Source organism: Scyliorhinus torazame, unplaced genomic scaffold (genome assembly GCF_047496885.1).
Source record: "Scyliorhinus torazame isolate Kashiwa2021f unplaced genomic scaffold, sScyTor2.1 scaffold_1086, whole genome shotgun sequence".
Lineage (NCBI taxonomy): Eukaryota > Metazoa > Chordata > Chondrichthyes > Carcharhiniformes > Scyliorhinidae > Scyliorhinus > Scyliorhinus torazame.
In genome coordinates this window covers 7,501-15,000 of record NW_027308813.1, presented here as the reverse complement: position 1 = coordinate 15,000, position 7,500 = coordinate 7,501, and positions in this window count along the sequence as shown.

Below are 7,500 nucleotides of genomic sequence, written 5' to 3'. Positions count from 1 at the left end.
CACGCACGGGAGCAGTGTGCGACCCTTTTAGTTCTTCCTTTCGTTGCCAGAGAACGTGTGTTCGGCCACAGGAACGGGGACACAGTGCTAGGAAAAGCCGACACTGAGGACTCGGAGCCTGCCCGTTCCAGGGCTCGAGATATTGCCACTGCGATCTGCTCGACAGAGAGAGAGCAAACGCACGCCTCGGCCTCACAAGGGCTGCGAGAATTCTCGGTCGATGTCCGTCTGTGACTCGGGGCGGCGGGGGAACCCACACAGCACGGGGAGGGTCAACCGCTCAGCCTGAACACCAGCCCACAATAGCGCTGGCCCGCCGAGGGCCCTCCCACGTCGGACACGACTCGCCTGATCGTTCGAGAGGTAGGTGCCGAGAGGTACGCCGCCGTGTGCGGAAGGAAGCAACAACGACTGGCCGCCACGGGCGTGACCTCTCGCGCCCGAGAATCTGCTCTCGGCCAAGGCTTTCGGCGCTCGCACGACACTTGCAACCAGCCGGCGTGCGGCGCCTGACTTCAATCAGGTTTCTGGGAACGCCCCGACATGTGCCTCTGTGCAACCCGTTAACCGTGACACATGCGACTGCAACCCAAGGGAACCAGGCACGGGAACGCCGCCGCCCCGCGTCGCCTGAAAACAGACTTGGGCACCCTGGCCTCCAGGTGTGCCCGAAAACAAGACAAGAGGTGCCCAGTCACAAAGGCTAAACCTCGACAGACATTTTATAATGTGTCTTCTACCATATATGTCTGTCTCTTCTTGAATTATTGTACAAGGATATATATATATATAATTGTGTCTTTGTTTTCTCGCCATTAAAAACTTTGTAAGTGTTTCTCTCTCGCCACAGAAAAAACACTTTGTCTGTTTTTTTTACAAGTATGTTTCTCACACAAGAGTTCACAGAAACACATTGTTTGTATCAGAGTTACCGCCGGCTCGGACTCTGACCGATTTTTAGGCCGGCAAATGAGTTCGAAAAGTCCGTCAAAATTGTTGCTAAAACCCCTTGAGGACTTCCGAGTGCTCATTGGTAAGGCCTTCGATTTGAAATCGGGACCGTACCTCAAAGTAGCACTTTCCTGGGTACTTTCAAAGTGCTACCGCTGCCAGAAAATGTTCTAAAAATCGTGTTCCCGAAAATCTCCGGGCACCCCGCCAACCCCTCGTGACGCCAAATGCAAATGGCAAATCGGCGGGAGGTCGCCCGGTAGTCCATCCGAGGAAGGCGCTCCAAATCCCCGCAAATCGACTTTTTCAAAACCTCATCGGCACTACCGAGGGCAAGTGGTTAACCAGCTGTCCGAGACATTCGACCACAAATGCAAGTGGCAGCTCGGCGGGACCAATCCACTCCACCTTAGCGGGAACACCCCCACTCTGTCCTCGGTAAATCGGCTGGACACGACCTCATACACTTCCGAGGGCAAGTGATTAACTAACGGTAGGGTGCACTTTTCATATATGCACGTGCCCCATCGGCGGGACCAATCCACTCCTCCGTTCCGCTCTCCTGCAACCTTGGCCCCGGTAAAGCGGCGGCACAGGACCTCATAGACCTCCTGGAAGTCGCCAGAGGCTAAGTCCGACTGGTTTATGACTTGCCACTGCCTGGACCTGCCCCCACAGGCTAAGTCCGACTGGTTTATGACTTGCCACTGTCTCCACCTCCCTCCACAGGCTAAGTCCGACTGGTTTATGACTTGCCACTGTCTCCACCAGCCTCCACAGGCTAAGTCCGACTGGTTTATGATTTGCCACTGTCTCCACTGGTTCATGACTTGCCACTGCCTGGACCTGCCTCCACAGGCTAAGTCCGACTGGTTTATGACTTGCCACTGCCTGGACCTGCCCCCACAGGCTAAGTCCGACTGGTTTATGACTTGCCACTGTCTCCACCTCCCTCCACAGGCTAAGTGCGACTGGTTTATGACTTGCCACTGTCTCCACCAGCCTCCACAGGCTAAGTCCGACTGGTTTATGATTTGCCACTGTCTCCACTGGTTCATGACTTGCCACTGCCTGGACCTGCCCCCACGGGCTAAGTCCGACTGGTTTATGACTTGCCACTGTCTCCACCTTCCCTCCACAGGCTAAGTGCGACTGGTTTATGACTTGCCACTGTCTCCACCAGCCTCCACAGGCTAAGTCCGACTGGTTTATGATTTGCCACTGTCTCCACTGGTTCATGACTTGCCACTGCCTGGACCTGCCTCCACAGGCTAAGTCCGACTGGTTTATGACTTGCCACTGTCTCCACCAGCCTCCACAGGACAAGTCCGACTGGTTTATGATTTGCCACTGTCTCCACTGGTTCATGACTTGCCACTGCCTGGAACTGCCTCCACAGGCTAAGTCCGACTGGTTTATGACTTGCCACTGTCTCCACCAGCCTCCACAGGCTAAGTCCGACTGGTTTATGATTTGCCACTGTCTCCACTGGTTCATGACTTGCCACTGCCTGGCCCTGCCTCCACAGGCTGAGTCCGACTGGTTTATGATTTGCCACTGGTTCATGACTTGCCACTGCCTGGACCTGCCTCCACAGGCTGAGTCCGACTGGTTTATGATTTCCCACTGGTTCATGACTTGCCACTGCCTGGACCTGCCTCCACAGGCTGAGTCCGACTGGTTTATGATTTGCCACTGGTTCATGACTTGCCACTGCCTGGCCCTGCCTCCACAGGCTGAGTCCGACTGGTTTATGATTTGCCACTGGTTCATGACTTGCCACTGCCTGGACCTGCCTCCACAGGCTGAGTCCGACTGGTTCATGACTTGCCACTGCCTGGACCTGCCTCCACAGGCTTAAGTCCGACTGGTTTATGACTTGCCACTGTCTCCACCAGCCTCCACAGGCTAAGTCCGACTGGTTTATGATTTGCCACTGTCTCCACCAGCCTCCACTGGTTCATGACTTGCCACCGACTCGGCCAGCCTCCCCAGGCGAAGCGCGGGCGTTTGGTGACAATTCCAAGGCAGACCAAGGCAAACACGGCCCCTTGCGCGGCGGGGAGCCGTGCCCGGCCTCGGCGGGGCGTCGGGCCGCCGTTTGGAGCGCCGGCCGAAAACCCGAAAAAAGGGCGAAAATCGGAAAGAATTCGCGCCCGATCGGGCCGAGCGGCCGGCGGGGCGGCAGCCCGGGTCGGTCTCCGCAGACCTGGAGGCTCGAGGGGACCTTTCCGACCAAAGTCCATTTCTCGATTTTCCACCTCCTACCAATCTGCAGGTACCCCGCCAACCCCTCGGGACGCCAAACGCAAATGGCAAATCGGCGGGAGGGCGCCCGGTAGTCCATCCGAGGAAGGCGCTCCAAGTCCCCGCAGATCGGCTTTTTCAAAACCTCATCGGCACTACCGAGGGCAAGTGGTTAACCAGCTGTCCGAGACACTCGACCACAAATGCAAGTGGCAGCTCGGCGGGACCAATCCGCTCCCTTTAGCGGGAACACCCCCACTGTGTCCCCGGTACCACGGCTGGACACGACCTCATACACTTCCGAGGGCAAGTGATTAACTAACGGTAGGGTGCACTTTTCATATATGCACGTGCCCCGTCGGCGGGACCAATCCACTCCTCCGTTCCGCTCTCCTGCAACCTTGGCCCCGGTAAAGCGGCGGCACAGGACCTCATAGACCTCCTGGAAGTCGCCAGAGGCTAAGTCCGACTGGTTTATGACTTGCCACTGCCTGGCCCTGCCTCCACAGGCTAAGTCCGACTGGTTTATGACTTGCCACTGGTTCATGACTTGCCACTGCCTGGCCCTGCCTCCACAGGCTAAGTCCGACTGGTTTATGATTTGCCACTGGTTCATGACTTGCCACTGCCTGGCCCTGCCTCCACAGGCTAAGTCCGACTGGTTTATGATTTGCCACTGGTTCATGACTTGCCACTGCCTGGCCCTGCCTCCACACGCTAAGTCCGACTGGTTTATGATTTGCCACTGGTTCATGACTTGCCACTGCCTGGACCTGCCTCCACAGGCTAAGTCCGACTGGTTTATGATTTGCCACTGGTTCATGACTTGCCACTGCCTGGACCTGCCTCCACAGGCTAAGTCCGACTGGTTTATGATTTGCCACTGGTTCATGACTTGCCACTGCCTGGCCCTGCCTCCACAGGCTGAGTCCGACTGGTTTATGACTTGCCACTGCCTGGACCTGCCTCCACAGGCTAAGTCCGACTGGTTTATGACTTGCCGCTGCCTGGACCAGCCTCCACAGGCTAAGTCCGACAGGTTTATGACTTGCCACAGTCTCCGCCAGACTCCACTGGTTCATGACTTGCCACCGCCTCGACCAGCCTCCCCAGGCTAAGTCCGAGCGTTGCGGTGGCCATGCCAGTGCCGACGAGGTCTGATCCGGTCCCTCGCGCTCCGGAGAGACGTCCCCGGCCTCGGCGGGGCGTCGGGCCGCCGTTTGGAGCGCCGGCCGAAAACCCGAAAAAAGGGCGAAAATCGGAAGAAATTCGCGCCCGATCGGGCCGAGCGGCCGGCGGGGCGGCAGCCCGGGTCGGTCCTCCGCAGACCTGGAGGCTCGAGGGGACCTTTCCGACCAAAGTCCATTTCTCGATTTTCCACCTCCTACCAATCTGCAGGTACCCCGCCAACCCCTCGTGACGCCAAACGCAAGTGGCAGACCAGCGGGACGGACCACCGGTAGTCATGCCGGGAATGAGGTCTCGGCGTCGGCATAAGGTGGGTGATCGGACCCCATCCGGCCTACGGTTCTTTTTCAAAACGCGCCCCCGGCCCCCGCCGGCGGCGGCCTTGGCGGCCGGGTGGGCGCCCCTCCTCGAATCGCCACCCTGCCCCGGGGTGAGCCGCTTCGCGCCGCCCGGCGCCGTCAACAACCTTGTCCTGGTTTATGACTTGTCCACCGCCGCTGGTTTATGACTTGTCACCGCCGCTGGTTTATGACTTGTCACCGCCGCTGGTTTATGACTTGTCACCGCCGCTGGTTTATGACTTGTCAGCACCGGCGGACGGCCTCTCGCCGCCCTTTGGACGCCCCGGCGGCGGACCGTGACCCCCCACGGCTGGCCCGCGCGGGCCCGCCACCCGCCCAAGGGGGCGCCCCCTGCCGTTCGCCCACCTAACGCACGGCTGGAACAGCACCAAGCCCCGCAGCCGGCCAACGGCGGCACACACTGACCGCAGCCCACCGGAGGCACGTCGGGCCGTGGCCGTACCCCGCCCGACAGCGCCCCCTGCGGGCCACGGACCAGGCGGACGTTGGGACGAGACGATCCCCGGCCGAGGCGCACTCTGAGCCCGCCAGGGACCGGTGCACCGCCGGCGGACGCTGCACCCGGTACAACGAGCGCCCTCTGCCCGCCGGGGACCGGTGCACCGCCGGGGGAGTCTGCACCGGGCCCAGGAGCTCCCTCTGCCCGCCAGGAACCGGGGGGACCGCCGGCGGAGGCTGCACCGGGCCCAGCAGGTCACTCTGCCCCGCCAGGGGACCGGGGGGACCGCCGGCGGAGGCTGAGCCCGGCCCAGGAGCTCCCTCTGCCCGCCAGGAACCGGGGGGACCGCCGGCGGAGGCTGAACCCGGCCCAGGAGGTCACTCTGCCCGCCAGGGACCGGGGGGACCGCCGGCGGAGGCTGCACCGGGCCCACGAGCTCCCTCTGCCCGCCAGGGACCGGGGGGACCGCCGCCGGAGGCTGCACCCGGCCCAGGAGCTCCCTCTGCCCGCCAGGGGACCGGGGGGACCGCCGGCGGAGGCTGCACCCCGGCCCAGGAGGTCCCTCTGCCCGCCAGGGGACCGGGCGGACCGCCGGCGGAGGCTGCACCGGGCCCAGGAGCTCCCTCTGCCCGCCAGGGGCCGGGGGGACCGCCGCCGGAGGCTGCACCCGGCCCAGGAGCTCCCTCTGCCCGCCAGGGACCGGGGGGGACCGCCGGCGGAGGCTGCACCGGGCCCAGGAGCTCCCTCTGCCCGCCAGTGACCGGGGGGACCGCCGCCGGAGGCTGCACCCGGCCCAGGAGCTCCCTCTGCCCGCCAGGGACCGGGGGGTCCTCCGGCGGAGGCTGCACCCCGGCCCAGGAGGTCCCTCTGCCCGCCAGGGACCGGGGGGACCGCCGGCGGAGGCGGCACCGGGCCCAGGAGCTCCCTCTGCCCGCCAGGGACCCGGGGGGACCGCCGCCGGAGGCTGCAACCCGGCCCAGGAGCTCCCTCTGCCCGCCAGGGACCGGGGGGTCCGCCGGCGGAGGCTGCACCCGGCCCAGGAGGTCCCTCTGCCCGCCAGGGACAGGGTGTAACGCCGGCGGAGGCTGCCTCCGGCCCAGGAGGTCCCGTCTGCCCGCCAGGGACCGGGGGGGACCGCCGAGGAGTCTCTGCCCGTCCCAGATACTCCCTATCCCTACCCCTAACCGTATCCCTAACCCTATCGCCTAACCCTAACCCTATCCCTAACCCTAACCCTAACCCTATCCCTAACTCTAACCCCATCGCCTAACCCTAACCCTATCCCTAACCCTATCCCTAACCCTAACCCTATCCCTAACCCTAACCCTAACCCTATCCCTAACCCTAACCCTATCCCTAACGCTAACCCTAACCCTATCCCTAACCCTAACCCTAACCCTAACCCTATCCCTAACCCTAACCCTAACCCTATCCCTAACCCTATCGCCTAACCCTAACCCTATCCCTAACCCTATCGCCTAACCCTAACCCTAACCCTAACCCTATCCCTAACCCTAACCCTATCCCCTAACCCTAAACCTATCCCTAACCCTAACCCTAACCCTAGCTCTAACCCCATCGCCTAACCTAACCCTATCCCTAACCCTAACCCTATCCCTAACCCTAAACCCCTAACCCTAACCCTAACCCTATCGCCTAACCCTATCCTAACCCTAACCCTATCCCTAACCCTAACCCTAACCCTATCCCTAACCCTAACCCTATCCCTAACCCCTAACCCTATCGGCCTAACCCTAACCCTATCCCTAACCCTAACCCTATCGCCTAACCCTAACCCTATCCCTAACCCTAACCCTATCGCCTAACCCTAACCCTATCCCTAACCCTAACCCTATCCCTAACCCTAACCCTAACCCTATCCCTAACCCTAACCCTAACCCTATCCCTAACCCTAACCCTAACCCTATCCCTAACCCTATCGCCTAACCCCTATCCCTAACCCTAACCCCTATCCCTAACCCTATCGCCTAACCCTAAACCGAACCCCAACCGCAACCCCCAACACCAAAAGGCACCGGGCCGTAAGCCTGCACCCGCACCGGCAGTGCCCTAGCCCCCTCGGGGAAGAAGGGACTCCGTCTCCACACCGCACCCGCCCCAGCTGCGCTCTCTCCCCGCCACCGCCGAAGGCACACGATTTGAACCGCTCCTCCCGTCCGGGGAAGCACACTCGGCAGCACGCCTACCTCCTTCCCAACGGGACCAGGACCGAAGGGCACACAGACCCTCCACCACCCCCACCAACGTGACCCCAAGCCCGGGCACCCCCCTTCAAATTCGCCCGCTGGGACG